The 18864-nt window shown below is 44.7% G+C and overlaps 1 protein-coding gene and 1 pseudogene across 1 annotated transcript in view; one reads left to right on the top strand and one right to left on the bottom strand.

Moving 5' to 3' along the window:
• The window catches only part of LOC126252188 (uncharacterized), a 1014765-nt gene that overhangs the window by 43188 nt on the left and 952713 nt on the right, over positions 1 to 18864 (top strand). The gene's annotated exons all lie outside the window — the stretch shown is intronic.
• LOC126254198 (5S ribosomal RNA) lies at positions 10313 to 10430 on the bottom strand (annotated as a pseudogene).

Below are 18864 nucleotides of genomic sequence, written 5' to 3'. Positions count from 1 at the left end.
AGCTGTAAAGAAAGATAGAACCAATAACATCACCAATCTGAACATAAACACTGCTATTCTACGGACATACATACAGAATAAAGACTGACCTAGAGGCTATGGATACTTATAAGTTGTAAGAAAACAACTATTAGAGGGAACGAAGAACGTCCAAAAGACCTGGAGTAGGTTGGTATCCCAGAAAAATCATTCAGGAACAGAAATAAATTATGATACTTGAACACTACTACCAGAGATTAAGAGAGAAAGAAGAATCTAGAAGTAGGAGAGGGCTTCCGTCGGAAGAAAGAAAGAACTTGGCCAAGAGGCTATACGAGAAGCTGGGTGGTGTGTGTATAAATGAACGCTACGATCGCAGGTTCGGATCCTGCCTCGGGCATAGATGTGTGTGATGTCCTTAGGTTAGTTAGGTTTAAGTAGTTCGAAGTCCTAGGGGACTGATGACCTCGTTAAGTCCCATAGTGCTCAGAGACATTTGAACCATTTATAAATGAACGATGCGAACTGTGCTAAATGCTGGTTGAGACCTAACACAAATCAGCTCCCAAACGAGGTAACCCGTGGACGGACGACGTCACCTGTGCTAACCCCTGTCACAGCAGATCTCGTGAAGCAGGGCTTCCCCACAAATCTGATTACTGTGCAATTGCACACTGCGGTTGGACAACACACCTGTTACATTTACTATGACCGTAACATATCAGCTTGTGGCTGATATCCCATTGCCAGTACTTGCGTAGACGAAACTTACATTTACTAAATAATAGAGGTTGATCTGGTAAAATGTTAATTTATTTACGTTAGTCAAAAATAAAGTACCGTTGAGAACACAACTGACACCGGATTGCTTTTAAAATAAAAAGAATAGCATTTGAGTCGCCACCAGCGATATACTGCTGGAAAATTCCATCATTTCACTGAAGGTGGTTGACGTAACATCAAACTCCACATGAATTTACAAAAACAAGATGAAAAACTAAATTAGAATAGGGAGAAAATCGTAGACAAAACAGAAATAAGTTACACTCAACAAACCAAAAGGTGGCTACGAAACATAGTTAAATGATCACGGGTTGCATTCAAATTCTGTTACAATATGAATGACCACCTAACTACACAATGACAGAAGAATGTGCGTTAATGATGCCCCCATCTCTCACCCATCTCAGATGATCGATAACGTGAAGTTTGCCCATGGCACCTTACCATGCTATTAGAATGTTCCCCGCTACTCCTATCATCGTGCTGCAATCTTACCAAACACTTAAGTAACGTTTTTGACAGCAGAGCTGATGTGCACCATGTCTACACGGCCCACCAGCGAAATTCGGCTAAGTCCCAAGACTACGAACCCAGAGCAAGTGAAGCGCCAGCCTCAGACCGAGGAGTGTTGACTTTTCCAAGTGTAGAACGAGAGAGTGTTAACTGCAGGAAGTCCGAGTCAGCAGTGCCCTTTCGAATCTCACTTAACTTCCCTTCCTAAACTTTGCTGAGGCACTCTCTCCCTGCCGCTATGGCCAGTCGTAGGGTACGGTACGAACGTCGCACCAATTGCAGAAATGTTATAGTAAACTTTTGCTCCCACCAAATTTTTAAACTCTAAGCCTGCCAAACCCCACGCTAGCGCGAATGGAAAGGGCTGTGAAACTTTGTTCTCATGCTTTACGGAACGTCTAGAGCATACTAAAACCGGTGAGCAAGCAGCAAATGGAAAATTTGTGCTTTAGCTCTCAAGAATGCTTATGTTATCGCGTATTCCAGAAAAACCCTCCCCAGGTCAACATAAACAATTCCTGGATAACGGAGCGCCTAACTGTTGAGCAGTGTTTCTCACAGGTGGTACGATACTCTGGTGGTCTATGAGCCGTCTGACTATTGTATGGGAATTATTGTTGACCAATACAAACGCTAGCTCTCCCTCCTCATCCACACAGCGGAGAACACTCAAGGACTCCCCAAGACACTTTCCTGCAAAATCCCACCCTGTATTTACCCCTCGAGAGCACAGTTAAGGTATGAAAAATATGATAGTAATGACTATAGTAAGTTTGATAGTATAAGGACAGAAAATAATAAGAAGTTGTTAAATTTTCATCACATTCATCTTGTGTTCATTCAGACTGATAAATCAAATGAAATAGAAAATTAAACGAAAGTTAATCTGTTTGCTAAAATCGCGAATAAATATGAAATAAAAAAGGGCTCTCAAGAATGGACTGTTGACTCTCAACACCTCCCACATAGAAACAAAACTGGTGTCAGAAAAGGTTGCACTGAGAAATATAGCGTGACCTTTTCCAGTCCATTTTCAAAATTTAAAAAGTATAAAAAGTTGAACGAACCGAAGAAGGATAGAATTTATTTGTGACTGGTATGCTTAAAAATCAATATTTGGTACTTTGAAACAACTGAAATACATTGAATAAAATTTAAATTTGACTATCGTAATTTAGAGAAACCACTTCACTTGTGCTAATTATTTATTCAATCCGCGACCGGTTTCGGGCTTTAAAATCCCATCTTCAGGTGAATGAAAGTATTGTATTTGGTAACATACGGTCGGGTCAGTTTATGCAAGAGCTTCAATCACTGCATGTTGGCGGAAACTGTCCGCCACCAGGGCAGCCGCACGGTAGGTTCTGGCCCAGCCGCATGTTATGTGTTGCCCAATACAATAATTTTGTGCACCTCAAGTGAAGATGGAATTTTAAAATTCCGAAACCGATCGTGGTTTGAATAAATAACTAATACAACCGAAACGGATCTCTCTAAATTAATTATCATACCTATCAGTTGTGGATGTCCTAAGAACCAAATCTTGTACCAAATATTAAAATGTCTGCAAATATTGAACTTAAAATTGAATGAAAATAATTTAAGTTACAACATGACAATCTGTATGTTGATAGTTCGTGGCCTAAAACCAGTGTAACATAATTTGGATTTTCAAACGAACTTTTAGAAATATTGAACGAAAATATTGAAGTGTTTGCAAACAAAGTTTAATGAAATGAAAAAAATCCACACATGATAATATAAGTTAACTTGACAAGAAATAACAACTGCAAAATGATTTGTTTCTAGGTGAAGTTGATATATAGTATATAGCAGTAAGTTATTTTGGGACCATAGTACTGCATAATACTCATGGTTAACATGTTTAACTTGCCCTGTGACAATTTAAGCGTCTCTCCAAAACAACTAATGTAACTGCACACGGATAATGAAAGTAATAATGAGTGAATATAAACTATCATCAACTTACCCAAACAATTAAGGTTGGAATTGTTCATCATACTGCATTAAAATATCTGTGCTAAACTTGGTATAAGAAATAACACAACTCATAGAAAGAACGCATCGAAATACAACATAAACGTAGAAAATTGCGTGAAGAAAATATTATCAGCGAATTCTTGTAAGTGATCTTATTGAAAACTTTGTAGCTTCCACATCAAAAGTATAAATGTTCCAATATCAATATGACTGAAATGTCTGCTGGAAAGTGGCAGAAAAAGTTAGACAACATTGCTTCACAGTTAGGTCGTTGCCATAATTTTGTGGTTTTCTACACGAAACCATGCATGTAAGTGCACAAGGGTTTTACACATATTGTTTTACAATAAACTCACTGCACATGATAGTCGTATTGACAACGGTCTTTCCTGTGGTGGGTGTGGCGTAATTGAAAACCTGCATTGTTAATGGATGTGCCTGGCGGTTAGTGGTGCCATCTCCAACACTACGTCTGCTTTCTCAGTCATGGCAGGGTATGTTTTTGGGACAAAATAGTGGGTGTTTATGAGTGTCAGTACTGACAGTTGCACACAGAAAATCGGGCTTATCTGCTAGATTTGCATAAAGCATCTTTCGATGAGTGTGCTTGAACGACATCACTTGAGACTTTTGGTTTCATACTTGAGTACACATCAAAGGTGATACATAGAGGATGCGTGAATGTCAATCAAATTCACAAGCAGCCGTGTAACTTAAGATATTTCATTTTATTGTGAAGGCTACCAGTTTCTGCGTTTCATTTTGCCATCTACAAGCCCATGCATAATAAAAGAGTTAACATGTAGTATATAAGGGTGTACAAAGCAAGCTTACAGAAAGTGACGGTTAGTCATAATTCCGCTTAAAGCTTAAAAATGAAATTAGTGGCGTTAAACCATATTTCTGTGTACATGCAGCACAACAGAGTATAACATGTGTACACATTTGTTAGTCACAAAACTCTTTAGCACCACAGATTTACAATACAACATGTAAATACATTAAAAAGATCAGAACTAGACTGTATACAATCAAGGGCTCTGTTGAAATAAAGCTTGCCTATATGTATGTATGAAATTCTTATAGGTGAGGAGCCCCTAGTATATATAAGGAACAATCTTCGTTTAAAGTAAAATGTCAGGCAGTCATCTATGAAGTGCAATACTATGAATTTTTACAGCCTAGGCACTATCACAGATGGTGATATAATTTGTTGTCACAGCATCAAAAAACAACTCGACGACACCTTACGAGAAAAATAGCATGCATAGAATAACACTAAGAATATTCACAAATACCTTGTGGGCCTAGGTTATACAGCAAATCGAAATAAAAAGATATGATTTGGTTTCCTTTATATCACTTAACAGGTCGGCATTACCACAGTGAAACAAATCAACAAGAATCTCATATCTTACTTAACCACGGGAAGTCCGGCAAGTTCTCAGCCGACAATGTCACACTACTTCACTAGGAGTGTAAGGCACTTCCCTAACGACCTATCTATAGTGACGAACCATCTAAACAATAAGTCGTAGCAAGTTGTGTCGCGATAGCGAACGTGGGTATGGAAAAAGACAAAAAGTAAATGAGTGTGCGAAGACCACCATATCATCAAAGTTGAAGTCCATAAAGTGAGTAATATCATCTAACTCCATGATCATCAAAACTCGTCTTTAATAAGAACATTATAACATTGCCCCTAAGCTGTATGAAGAAGTATGGACAACGCTGACACGCTGATAAACCAACTGGGTCCTAATCGTACTCATATGATGCAGTCAAGACGTACCGAATTCTCACAAGTGAACGTGGGAATGTGTCAATTTAGGATTTGAGAGCCTCGTTTGTTTGTTTCACTGTGGTAGTGCCGACCTGTTAAATGATATAAAGTAAACAAAATCATATCTTTTTATTTCGATTTTCTGTATAACCTAGGCCCACTAGGTACTTGTGAATATTCTTAGCATTCTCAATGCGAGCTACTTTTCTCTTAATATGTCGACTGCCGTTGGGTTTTGCGTCAAGTTGTTTTTTGACACTGTGACTAATTATATCACCATCTGTGATAATGCCTGGGTTGCAAAAATGCATAGTATTGCAGTTCATAGATAATTGCGTGACACACACACACACACACACACACACACACACACACACACATATATATATATATATATATATATATATATATATATATATATATATATATATATATATATATTCGGAAAGAAAGGAACGATAGGTCGCGAAATGGAAACCACAGTGAAAATCAAAACTGTTTTATTTGCAACGGTTAGTTACACCTTCCAGCTACTTCTCTACATAGTCGCCGCTCAGACATAGACATCTGTCGTAGCGTTTTGCTACTCTGGACTGCAGCTCGTTGTCTGTGTCAAAATATTGTCTTCATAGCCAGCGGTTCATTTGAGCAGAGATGAACCTCAGGGGTAGCCAGTTACGGGCTGTATTGTAGGTGATCAAACACTTCCCATCGGAAACGCTGCAGGAGCCTCTTCATTGCCCCTGCAGAGTGCGGCCAAGAATTGTTGTGTAGGAAGAACCGCATGACAGTTATGTTATGCGGATTTCATAGCTTCAGGCGAAATCTTTCGCCACGCCCTCATAATTGGCAGGAGCCATCTTTACGTTCTCAATGTGGGCTCAGAACTGAAAAGAGCGACATGATGCGATCGACTGGTGCACTAGACACAGTGCCCAACGCAACTGTGCAAAGCTTCATCAGATTTTTGCTGTATTGTCCATTTTGCGACCGATCGTTCCTTACTTTCCGAATAACCCTCGTAAATATATAAAGACAAGCTTTGTTTCAACGGAGCCCTTGATTGTATACTGTCTAGTCCTGATCTTTTTAATGTACGTATTTACATGTTCTTCTGTAAGTCTGTGGTGCTAAATTGCTTTATGACTAACAAATATGTACGCATGTTTTAATCTATTGTGCTGGTTGTACACAAAAACATGGTTTAACGCCACTACTTTCACCATTATATACTACATGCATACTCTTTTATGATGCAGAGGCCTGAAGATGGCATAATGAAATGCTGCAACTGGTAGCCTTCACAATAAAAAAATATAATATCTCAAGTTACACAGCTGTTAGTGAATTTTTTTGACATTGACAATTACTTAACCAGCCGGTGCCACCTGTACATGATGGAACAACTGAGGTCGGAAAAGGGTAGTTTCTCTAACGAGAAAGAGGTTCTGCTTGACCAGTAGCACGTTGGTCTTTCTCTGAAACGGAGAAGCAAAAAGGTGTTTACACTTGCCAAGAGCGATAGAAGCGCCTTACATCCTGGTTCCCCAATTGCTTCTATGCTGAGGTCAGCAGCTTGAGAACCCTGTGGACGGGAAGCTTGATTACTACCGGCGTGTCCTCGCCAGCCCCCCACTCATTCTGCTCCTCCAGATTGTCGCCGCCGGCACGTCCTCCTCTCCCCTCCCCTCTCCTCCCCTCCCCTCCCCACCGCTTTATCCCCCATTTTCACCTTCCTCAGCCTCCTCTCCCCTCCCACCACGAGTTACCAACTTAAAGCATACACCACAGCTGCATACGGCAGTATTCTGATGTGTAGTTCCGATGAAGAGACGGTGGGTTGCTGACGCAAGGATACGTACAATAGTTAACATCTTCTTTAAGGTAGCAGACAGTCCATATTTAGTTTAACTCGGCTTTTAGATTTTAAGATGCCCTGCGGAAACTTTTCATTAGTAGGAGGAGGAGGAGATTAGTGTTTAACATCCCGTAGACAACGAGGTCATTAGAGACGGAGCACAAGCTCGGGTGAGGGTGCGAGGTGCCGGGGCTAGCAGTGTATTTAACACTAAATTCTTCTAGAATCTACATATATAAATGATGCTCTAAGCCCCCCCTTTTCTAACTCCGACTTTTGCTGTTGCACATGGATTAAAAAGATACGCTAACTGACTGTAATCAGCCCTGCAAGTGGAGTAGAAAAGAGTTTGGCACCTGCAATAATTTAATTTGATAAATAAGTTAAATAAAGGAAGGTTTCATTAACGTAGTGAGAAATGATAGGGTTGCTCTACCGATTAACAGAATGAAAGTTCGGTCCAAAATAACAATATGATTTATTAAGACTAAACACAAAATAATAAACAAAAACACATGAAACATTTACAATACATCAAATTGGCTCAAATTGGATACTCAAATAAACGCTGTGAAGGTGAAGTTGTCCCTAAACTAGACTGTGACGTTTATGACGAAGTGGTATGTGGAGCCAATTCCTTGCAACTCAAATCTTAAGAGAGACACACAGCTAACCCAACATTAATTGCTGCTACATTAGTGAGAACTCAGACAATGAACACCCAAGATAGAACAAAGTTTGAAAAGATGAACAGGCGCGCTCTGCTGAGCACTGATTATCCCCTAGCAAAAATGCCTGCTGTGCCGGTGCTGCGGACGTACATTACCAAGCTGTCTTCTTAGCTGCAAGGACACGATCTGGCGTACTGGAAGCGATGGCTGGTTCCTTCGACTCGACGTCCCGTCGTGGTGATGATAATGTCGCGAGTATAGCCCGAAACAAATTGTCCTGGTCTGGTTGTTCCAGACTAAAGACTTCCTGTCAATACAAACGCATCCCCGGAGGGAGACGAAGAAGGCTCGCCACACAATCACTGACGGTACAGTGATTGATTTTAACAAGTGAAGTCACACAGTAACTCCGATACAGTCAACTTTAGCCAAAACTGCTCAAGACAGACAGCATAGGCCGCTTGTACGCAGAACGCTCAATTGCCAACTGTACTCGGAAAGTTACGTTGAAGTCGAAACTTCAGCAACTTCGTCAAGCAGTTACAATTAAATAAACGTATATTAGACAGCCAACGGAAGCAGGCTGACCAGAGCAGCGAGAGCTCAGTCTTGTAACCTTCTCCGACCCAAAGGCGAGAGCCGACTACCCAGAGCACCCATACAGGCCGAACACAGAACATTCCCGCCCCCACGACAGTGGCCGTGGTTAAACGTTCCAATCAGCAACTCGAAAATCGGCGGAAAATTCCACTCTATTGCCGGAGCACTACCATTCTACCAATGGAGATTCTTGGCGCCAATTTCTGCGCTGATTTTGCTACGTCACGGAGCTATGCCCTGAGCAAGCCAATCACAGTTACTATTTTGCAGAAAGCACGGGAATTTTCCCGCCGCAACTGCCTGGGTACACAAGTCATTCCCAAGCCTCGCTGGTAGCCCACCAGAAAGTGTTTTCGCTAAGTTTCTGCGAAGTAACGGAACCTCTAGCCCAGCCGCTACTTCAGGCGTGTCTCTTGACAATGTCAGCATCTGGAAAGCATTCACTCGACTCCCTCACACCTGTTGGCTTAACCCTCTCGAGATCAGCGGAGCCTGCCTGTCACTGGACCACCTGGGTGACGAGAGACGCTGCGTGGGAAGTCCGCGTGGGAAGGAATAGCAACTTTTCACCGCATGCAATTAGAGAGGAAAATCGTAAGATAGAAATAGGAGAGGGGGCTCATACCACCTCTCAAGGGAAGGATGGGGAAGGAAATCGGCCGTGCCCTTTCAAAGGCACCATCCCGGCATTTGCCTGAAGCGATTTAGGGAAATCACGGAAAACCTAAATCAGGATGGCCGGAGACGGGATTGAACCGTCGTCCTCCCGAATGCGAGTCCAGTGTGCTAACCACTGCGCCACCTCACTCGGTATTCATTAGTAAAAAACCACGCAATTACGATTGGAAAATAAATGTTATACACTCAGGAACACTGATACTAGCGCACCCAGGCGGAGGAAACAAATGCGAAATTTTGCATGTAAATGCAGTGGGAATCGATCTGAAAATCAACCAAGTTTAGTGCCAAGGTTGCATGCACATGTAGTAGCGTTTCAATCGGCCTACTCAAATGGCGCGTAGTGGATGAGTCATACACGTAACAATCACATCACAACTCTAGAGGAACGTTGGTAGGTCCAAAGGTGTCAGCTAGATGGGTTAGACATTTCTCACACTTACGCCAATTTGAAAGCGGCCTAATCATCGGCATGAGAACCGCAGGCTTCCCGAAACGTAGTGGCTCGCCAGCTCAGCTGTTGGGAGTGTTCCGGCAGATGATGTTGGGAGCAGTGGAGACGAGATGGCACCCACGTGCAGCATACCAGGTGTGGAGCTACCAGGAAAACGACGAAGCTAGAGGAATGAAGGACTGTGCGGCATGCGATCTGGGATCCCATAGTGACGATCAGATGTACGAGTGCTAGATGTTCCACAAAACGTTTCCAGACGTCTTGCGGATGCGAATGTGCAATACAGGCGCCCTTGTCATTTACTACCGTTAACACTGAGACATCGGCGACTCTGTCTACAGTGGTGGCAAGCCAGGTGGACATGGACTGCCACAGACTGGCTAAAGACAGTGCTTAGTGCTGAACCTCTATTCGTTTAGGGGACGGATGATAAGCGCATATTGGTGTGGAGGCAGCCTGGTGGGCGGTACAGTTCCACCCACGCTGTCACGCACCATACCTCCAGCACACCCAGTACAATGATCTGGAGGGCCCTAGCCGCCGATAGCTGGTCCGCTCTAATTGTGGTACGTGGAACCTTAACCGTTAACCGTTGTACTGATGACATTCTGCATCCCCATGTGGGACCTTTCCTACATGAAGGAGCACATTTTCAGGAAGACAATGCTCCTCCGCATACACCTCGAGTTACTCAGACTTCCTACACGTTCTGATTGTTCCATGGCCGGCCTGCTCTTCAGACTTGTCCCCTAAAGAGCGTGTGTGGGACCAGCTGAAAGGCTAGATGCCATAATGTCACTGTTTACATGATATGGAGGTGCCTGTTCAATAAAAGCACTCCGCCGTGTCATCCTCAGCTAAGGATGCGGAGGGGCGTGTGGTCGGCACACCAGTCTCCCGGTCGTTACGATGGTTGTCTGTGACCGGAGCCGCTACTGTTCGGTCGAGTAGCTCCGCAATTGGCTTCACGAGACTGAGTGCACCCCAAGAAACGGCAACAGCGCATGGCTACCCGAATGGTCACCCATCCAAGTGCCGGCCACGCCCGACAGCGCTTAACTTCGATAATCTGATGGGAACCGGTATATCCACTGCGGCAAGGCCGTTGCCCGCCTGTTCAATATTTGTGGGCCGATATACCTCAGGCATCGGACGTCTAACCATTTCGATTTCGGACCGAGATACGGCATGTATTGCAGCAAAAGGTGGTCCAATTCGTTATTGTTGTCGCACTATATATGTCTGCTCGTACTCACTTTTTTTGTTTACTCGTCTTGATTTTGGGATCAAGTTGAACGGTGGATTTTTAAACTTTCAAAATCTTTTCTTAAGGAATTTACTTTATTTACTACGATTCATCAAGAACATTAACACATTTAATCACACTAGGTGAGCGTGGAAGTAGTTGCCAGGAAGTAACTGATGGAAAATGAAATTACTTTTATCAAATGTGAATTTTAATTTTAAAAGCTTTTTCAAAAACAGATTTAAACTTTTACAGGAAAGCACCCGCGAAATGTCAAGTTACAATTTTATTTAGAGGCAAAAGAACAATATTAACAGTATGAGCCTTCGGGCTGAGAAGCTTGCCTGCTCCCTTTCAACAAGGCCGCAGTCATGACCGCTCACAACAGCTTCTGAAAGAGTACATTGGTGCAAATCTGCAACACACCAGATTAATTTAAACTAAAAAATTTTTAACAATTGACACATACACGTAAACTATGAACACCGTAAGAGGGATGGAAATGGTACAGCGCTCAAATTATTTGCCACCGAAAGTGCAATTTTTTTAAGGGACTTACGGTGGAAGGGTGGCAACCTTATAACCTAGAATGACTATTTAAATAAAACCCATAAAATGCAGACTTACATAAAATGTTCAACATGCTCTACATTACACATATACCACCTCGCAAGGTGATAGGCAAGATAAAAACATATTTCAAGAATTCGGCCTTTAAGGAATAAATTCATTAACACCCAATCAGACAAACATGACAGAGGCAGATATTAACGTACGGCAGACCGAGAGACTGACAGACAGACACTAACTGCCTAACAAATGCGAACGAGAGACAGACGAGCAAGCTGGGGACGAGGGACTGACCAAGAACACAAGTAGAATTTAACAAGTAACTGAAACAACATATTGCGAGGTGCCGGGGCTAGCAGCGTATTTAACACTAAATTCTTCTAGAATCTACATATGTAAATGATGCTCTAAGCCCCCCCTATTCTAGCTCCGACTTTTGCTGTTGCTCAAGGATTAAAAAAAATACGCGAACTGACTCTAATCAACCCTGCCAGTGGAGTAGAAGAGAGTTTGGCACCTGCAATAATTTAATTTGATAAATAAGTTAAATAAACGAAGGTCTCATTAACATAGTGAGGAATGATAGGGTTGCTCTACCGATTAACAGAATGAAAGTTCTGTCCAAAATAATATGATTTATTAAGACTAAACACAAAATAATAAACAAAAACACATGAAACATTTATAATACATCAAACTGGCTCAAATTGGATACTCAAACAAACGCTGTGAAGGTGAAGTTGTCCCTAAACTAGATTGTGAGGTTTATGACGAAGTGGTATGTGGAGCCAATTCCTTCCCACTCAAATCTTAAGAGAGACACACAGCTAACCCAACATTAATTGCTGCTACTCAAGACAGAACAAAGTTAGAAAAAGACGAACAGGCGCGCTCTGCTGAGCTCTGATTATCACATAGGAAAATCCCTATCTGCCGGTGCTGCGGACATACATTACCAAACTGTCTTCTTAACTGCCAGAACACGATCTGGCGTACCGGAGGCGATGGCTGGTTGCTTCAACGTCCTCGACCGAAAGGGGAGAGCCGACTGCCTAGAGCACCCGTCCAGGCCGAAAACACAACATTCCCGCCCCCACGACAGTGGCCGTGGTTAAACGTTCCAATCAGCAACTCGAAAACCGGCGAAAATTCCACTCCATTGCCGGAGCACTACCATTCTACCAATGGAGATTCTTGGCGCCAATTTCTGCGCTGATTTTGCTACGTCACGGAGCTATGCCCTGAGCAAGCCAATCACAGTTACTATTTTGCAGAAAGCGCGGGAATTTTCCCGCCACAACTGCCTGGGTACACAAGTCATTCCCACGCCTCGCTGGTAGCCCGCCAGAAAGTGTTTTCGCTAAGATTCTGCGAAGTAACGGAACGTCTAGCCCAGCCGCTACTTCAGACCCCTCTGGGCGTGTCTTTTGACAATGTCGGCGTCTGCAAAGCATTCACTCGACTTCCTCACACCCGTCGGCTTAACCCTTTCCAGATCAGCGGAGCACGCCTGTCACCGGACCACCCAGGTGACGAGAAACGCTGCGTGGGAAGTCCGCGTGTGAAGGAATAGCAACTTTTCACCGCATACAATTAGAGACGAATATCGTAAGATAGAAATATGAGAGGAGGCTCATGCCACCTCTCAATATCACTAATCACTTAACTTCTAATAACTGCGATTTCTGGCAAACACCTGGCGCAGCACCACCAAAACGCTCTCCCGAACCGTCCGCTGCCAGCCGCTTCAACGGACGCAGGAAGGCGCGCCGATCTCCCGTCTCACGGCGTCACAGCTCGCCCCGGCCAGACCGATGTCGTGGGTTGACTCCTGTTGTTCTCGCGTTGGCCGTGAAGCCACAACCCCTCGCTATACGGCGCGGCCCACTGGACTGACGTGGCGACCTCACATGCGCCGACGCTCAAGACGGACAAGTCATCTGGTGTCCCAGCGCGCGACCGACCAACCGATCGATCCAACCGCCAATGCCCACTGCCAAAACAAACTCGAGCAGACTGGCGGCCTAACACATGCTAGCACTCCGGACGACAAACAGACCCTGACTGCCGAACAAATGCGAACGAGAGACAGACCAGCAACCGGTGACGAGTGACTGACGCAGACACACACCGCCTGACCAACTGACTAGACTCGCCCAGACTGACAGACTGTTCACTGCCGAGCTCATAGCGCCCCTTAAATGCACGTGAACAGGCAACCCTTTCCCACCAGAGGGAGACACCAAAGCTGCGATTGCCACAGCGGCGCCACCGCCAGAAACGGAGGGCGACTGCTTTACACTACGCGCTGCAGCGCGCTCTTCAAAACAGCAAATTTTACCACGGCTCACAAGTGAATCTCACATCTGTATCATTATGTCTACTAAATTTCATTTCGATTCGATGCTCTCTTCTTTGTCCACTATTTCCAATGTTTTTGAGCGTATGAGAACATTTTTAACTGCTCTGTGATTCCTATCAACACGAAAAAAGGTAGTACTTGCACATAAAGGCTGAATTAGATTGCTGAATTGTTGAACACCATGTACGGTTCGCCTTTGCAGGATGAAATCACTTTTCAGGCAAGCCTCTTTATTTAATTTCTTGGTGCAATAATTTACCAACTGCCGTATGTATTGTACTCCGTCTTCAGTCCACGAGTGGCCAACCGGGACCATCGCACCGCCGTGTCATCCTCAGTGGAGGATGCGGATTGGATGGGGATGTGGTCAGCACACCGCCCTCCCGGTCATTATGATGGTATTCTTGACCGAAGCCGCTACTATTCGGTCGAGTAGCTCCTCAATTGGCATCACAAGGCTGAGTGCACCCCGTATGTACTGTAGAAATTTATTTTATTTTATGAACTTCTATGTGCTACCAGTTTCGGCATTACATTGATGCCATCTTCAGGCCCCACTCTAGTCGTAAAATCGCTATACACGGAAGGAGCCATATAACTGGATCCGTGAATCAATAGTCCTGCAACAGCTCTTGGTGGCCAGGCGACACAGGCTGAGAGTCTGACTATGACGAGTGGGGCCTGAAGATGGCATCAATGTAATGCCGAAATTGGTAGCACATAGTAGTTCATAAAATATATTTCTACAATACTTACAGCTGTCGGTAAATTATTGCATCAAGAAGTTCATGCCATCCGTCGTCCCACGATCCATAATGGTTCAACGAAGGTCTTTATTTAATGTCCTCATTAAACTCTATATATGTGTAGACAGTAACTGTTTTCAAAGAACAGATACTGTTGATGACCGTGCAGCTTTTCCCTGGAATAAATGATGACTAACTGAAACACTCAGTTGCCGACAGGTGTTGTTGATATACCTCGATGTGGACGGCTGAAAATGTCCCTGCAGTGGCGCTATTCATCTGTGTCCTCGGTGGCTCAGATGGATAGAGCGTCTGCCATGTAAGCAGGAGATCCCGGGTTCGAGCCCCGGTCGGGGCACACATTTTCAGCTGTCCACATCGAGGTATATCAACAACACCTGTCGGCAGCTGAGGGTTTCAGTTAGTCATCATTTATTCCAGGGAAAAGCTGCACGGTCATCAACAGTATCTGTTCTTTGAAAACAGTTACTGTCTTCATATATATAGTTAAAGGCTACCCAGCCATTGACCTTCGTCTGTGCGAATGTGCACAGGTTGCCCAAACTCTTACGGGAATCGCCAAAGCGTGCGCGAGTAATGAGTGGGTGAGCAAATGTCTATAAGGTACTTTACATATGTAGAATTGTGGACAGTTGGGAATGTGAGTCTCACGGGAAGCGTGCAAGGGACAAGTCCCTGCAGTCGCGCTATTCATTTGTGTCCTCGGTGGCTCAGATGGATAGAGCGTCTGCCATGTAAGCAGGAGATCCCGGGTTCGAGTCCCGGTCGGGGCACACATTTTCAGCTGTCCGCATCGAGGTATACCAACAACACCTGTCGGCAGCTGAGGGTTTCAGTTAGTCATCATTTATTCATTAAACTCGCCGTATATAAAAGTGCGGAAACTTTCCCCTATGACAGTTCCGTCGCCACCAGCACCGCGGAGATGCCACCGTCTCCCTCGCTTTGCGGCGCCGCCCCTACGCAGCCCGCAGGGCGAGCCAACTTAGTTCCGGCCAACAGGCCATCAACTCGCCGGCGCCCCCCGGCTAGCCGCAACTTGGCAGCCGCGGCCGCCCTGTCCCGAGCCGCGCTATCGGCGAGTTAGGTCCAAACAGTTAACGATGTGGCGCAGCGGCGGCCGGACCACGCCGAAGTTTTTTCGGGCGAGGCTGGGCGAGGCGAAGCACTGTCTGCTGATAGGCCTGCCAGATAGCCCGCCGTGCAAGCTCAGCTCGGGGCGCGGCCGCCATTTCCATGCAAATGGACGTCCGCCCGCGCCATCGAGGGGGTGGGTCCGGCCGCCAGGGGGAAGAATCGGCCTGTCGTCGGCCGTTTCCAAAGAGTGTCCTCCATTTTCAATGCATATTGATGACTCCGCCCGTGACGTTTTGTCTCGCGGGACACAGTGCATAGTAGAGAGCCACACAATACGTCCCCGGCGTGAGACTACGCGCGACACAATTTTAATAAAGCAAATGTCCTTAGGTAAGTTAGGTTTAAGTAGTTCTAAGTTCTATGGGACTGATGACCTCAGATATTAAGTCCCACAGTGCTCAGAACCATTTGAACCATTTTTTAACTGTGGCGATTTGCAGATGACTGAGCTGCGTAAACAAAACTGCCTGACAAAAAACTGAATCACCCAGAAGACGTGGTTGCATATCAATGTACTTTCGTATACCTACATACCATCGGCAGGTATGTGATTGATTACATGAATGATTTGAGAAAATCAGCTAGCTAGTTGTAGATATAAAGGTTTGTTAACAATCTTTGACTATACTTTCAACAACAGTAAAAGCGTCTTCTTGAGGACTGCATGGACCTACTAAGGAAATGTTATACATCACAGTTAAAAAGAATTATTAAGGCGTAAAAGATGTACAAAACCAATGGATGAAATATACACTACGGGCCATTAAAATTGCTACACCACGAAGATGACGTGCTAAAGACGCGACAGACAGGAAGACGATGCTGTGATATGCAAATTATTACCTTTTCAGAGCATTCACACAAGGTTGGCGACGGTGGCGACACCTACAACGTGCTGACATGAGGAAAGTTTCCAACCGATTTCTCATACACAAACAGCAGTTGACAGGCGTTGTCTGGTGAAACGTTGTTGTGATGCCTCGTGTAAGGAGGATAAATGCGTACCATCACGTTTCCGATTTTGATAAAGGTCGGACTGCAGCCTACCGCGATTGCGGTTTATCGTATCGCGACATTGCTCCTCCCATTGGTCGAGATCCAATGACTGTTAGCAGAATATGGAATCGGTGGGTTCAGGAGGGTATTACGGAACGCCGTGCTGGATCCCAACGGCCTCGTATCACTCGCAGTCGAGATGACAGGCATCTTATCCGCATGTAACGGATCGTGCAGCCACGTGTCGACCCCTGAGTCAACAGATGGCGGAGTTTGCAAGACAATAACCATCTGCACGAACAGTTCGACGACGTTTGCAGCAGCATGGACTATCGACTCGGAGACCATGGCTGCGGTTACCCTTGACGCTGCATCACAGACAGGTGCGCCCGCGATGGTGTACTCAACAATGAACCTGGGCGCACGAATGGCAAAACGTCATTGTTTCGGATGAATCCAGCTTCTGTTTACAGCATCATGATGGTCTCATCGGTGTTTGGCGACATCGCGGTGAACGCACATTGGAAGCGTGTATTCGTCATCGCCATACTGGCGTATCACCCGGCGTGATGGTATGGGGTGCCATTGGTTACACGTCGCGGTCACCTCTTGTTCACATTGATGGCACTTTGAGCAGTAGACGTTACATTTCAGACGTGTTACGACCCGTGTCTCTATCCTCCATTTGATCCCTGCGAAACCCTACATTTCAGCAGGATAATGCACGACCTCATGTTGCAGGTCCTGTACGAGCTTTTCTGGATACAGAAAATGTTCGACTGCTGCCCTGGCCAGATCTCTCACCAATTGAAAACGTCTGGTCAATGGTGGCCGAGCAACTGGCTCGTCACAATACGCTACTCACTACTCTTGATGAACTGTGGTATCGTGTTGAAACTGCATGGGCAGCTGAACCTGTACATGCCAACTACGATGTGTTTGACTCAATGCCCAGGCGTATGAAGGCCGTTGTTACGGCCAGAGGTGGTTGTTCTGGGTACTGATTTCTCAGGATCTGTGCATCCAATCTGCGTGAACATGTAATCACATGTCAGTTCTAGTATAATATATTTGTCCAATGAATACCCGTTTATCATCTGCATTTCTTCTTGGTGTAGCAATTTTAATGGCCAGTAGTGTAATAAAGAAAAATTACGTACACACAAAATGATGTATTGGCGACGGCATATTTTAGAGCAAAGAAGCTCATTTCAGGTAACATGGTATGTGCGATCGTCAGTAATACCAAATAAAATCCTCTAAAAACAGTCCCACTGGAGCTGGGCTAAGTGCAAAAGTCTTCACAATAAAATGTACGTGGCATTAAAAGGCAATGAAACGGCCCATAAGTGGCTGGTACAATGCGGCGACTGACGAAGTTGTCGCAGTAGACGAAATAGGAAAGATCAGCAGGTGGCGTGCGTGAGCTGAAAAATATCCATATATCCAACAGATAAATCGTAAACTATCAACCATCACGTTATATCGAAACGGGACTGAGAAAATTTTAGACGGAAAAATGGTGGAACATGTAAGGAGGAGGAGGAGGAGGAGGCGGAGGGGAAACTTTAAAACTGGATTATAACAATAAAAAAGAGGATAAATAGAAAGAGAGAGAATATTTTACAAGAAAAATATAAATATGACTAGAACGAATGACAAGTGGACGCCACCAGTGAACTGTAACTACAATTACCGCTCTGGAATACCAGCTTAAAATCTTCAAGAAATTGTTAACTAGCAAGCTGGAGCTGATAAGTTAACGTTACCATTCCTACTGAGCGTGTGTTTAAAAATTTCGAGTTCTTCACACAAGCCTAATTTCCATCCTTTAACCTCCTTACGCAAAATTGCGGTTTCACCCAGAGCGTTAGGGGAATATAACGTTCTAGTCTTCCACATCTGATCACAAAGAAGGGAGGATCGCCGTATTGTGCACCAAACACATGGTAACCGCTTCAAGCCTACACCTACCATCCGAGAACCTAATTGATTCCCTGCTGCATTCTGCGTCGTCCCGCACCATTAGTCGGAAACTAGTTGCAGCCTGATTAGGGAACTGACATCCCATGCGTAAGCTGCTGTTAACACCTCAACACAGACAGTCGTGTTCGAGTGGTGCCGTGACCTGGAAGCATGGACTGCTGATGAATAGCGTCCCATTCTGCACAACTCCAAATGGCCATCGTGGGCGTGAATGGTGGCGATGTCAGGAAAAATTCCATTCTTTGGAGAGGCACAGTGGGGAGCCATCAGTTATGACTTCAGATCACGGCTGATAGCGATATGGCTGTGTTACAGGCACGCTGCGTCCTCGTGTATTACCTCTCAAGCGACAGTATCATTGTGCTTTCTTCACGACGACAATGCTCGTCCACATATGTGTGTGAGAAGTATATATATGAAATTACTGCGTGATGTTGAGGTTCTCCCATGGCCAGTAAGATCCCCAGACCTGTTGTTAAA

This window comes from Schistocerca nitens, chromosome 4, assembly GCF_023898315.1.
Source record: "Schistocerca nitens isolate TAMUIC-IGC-003100 chromosome 4, iqSchNite1.1, whole genome shotgun sequence".
NCBI lineage: Eukaryota > Metazoa > Arthropoda > Insecta > Orthoptera > Acrididae > Schistocerca > Schistocerca nitens.
The sequence above is the reverse complement of the archived record's forward strand: the minus strand, read 5'-3'. Positions and strand labels throughout refer to the sequence as shown.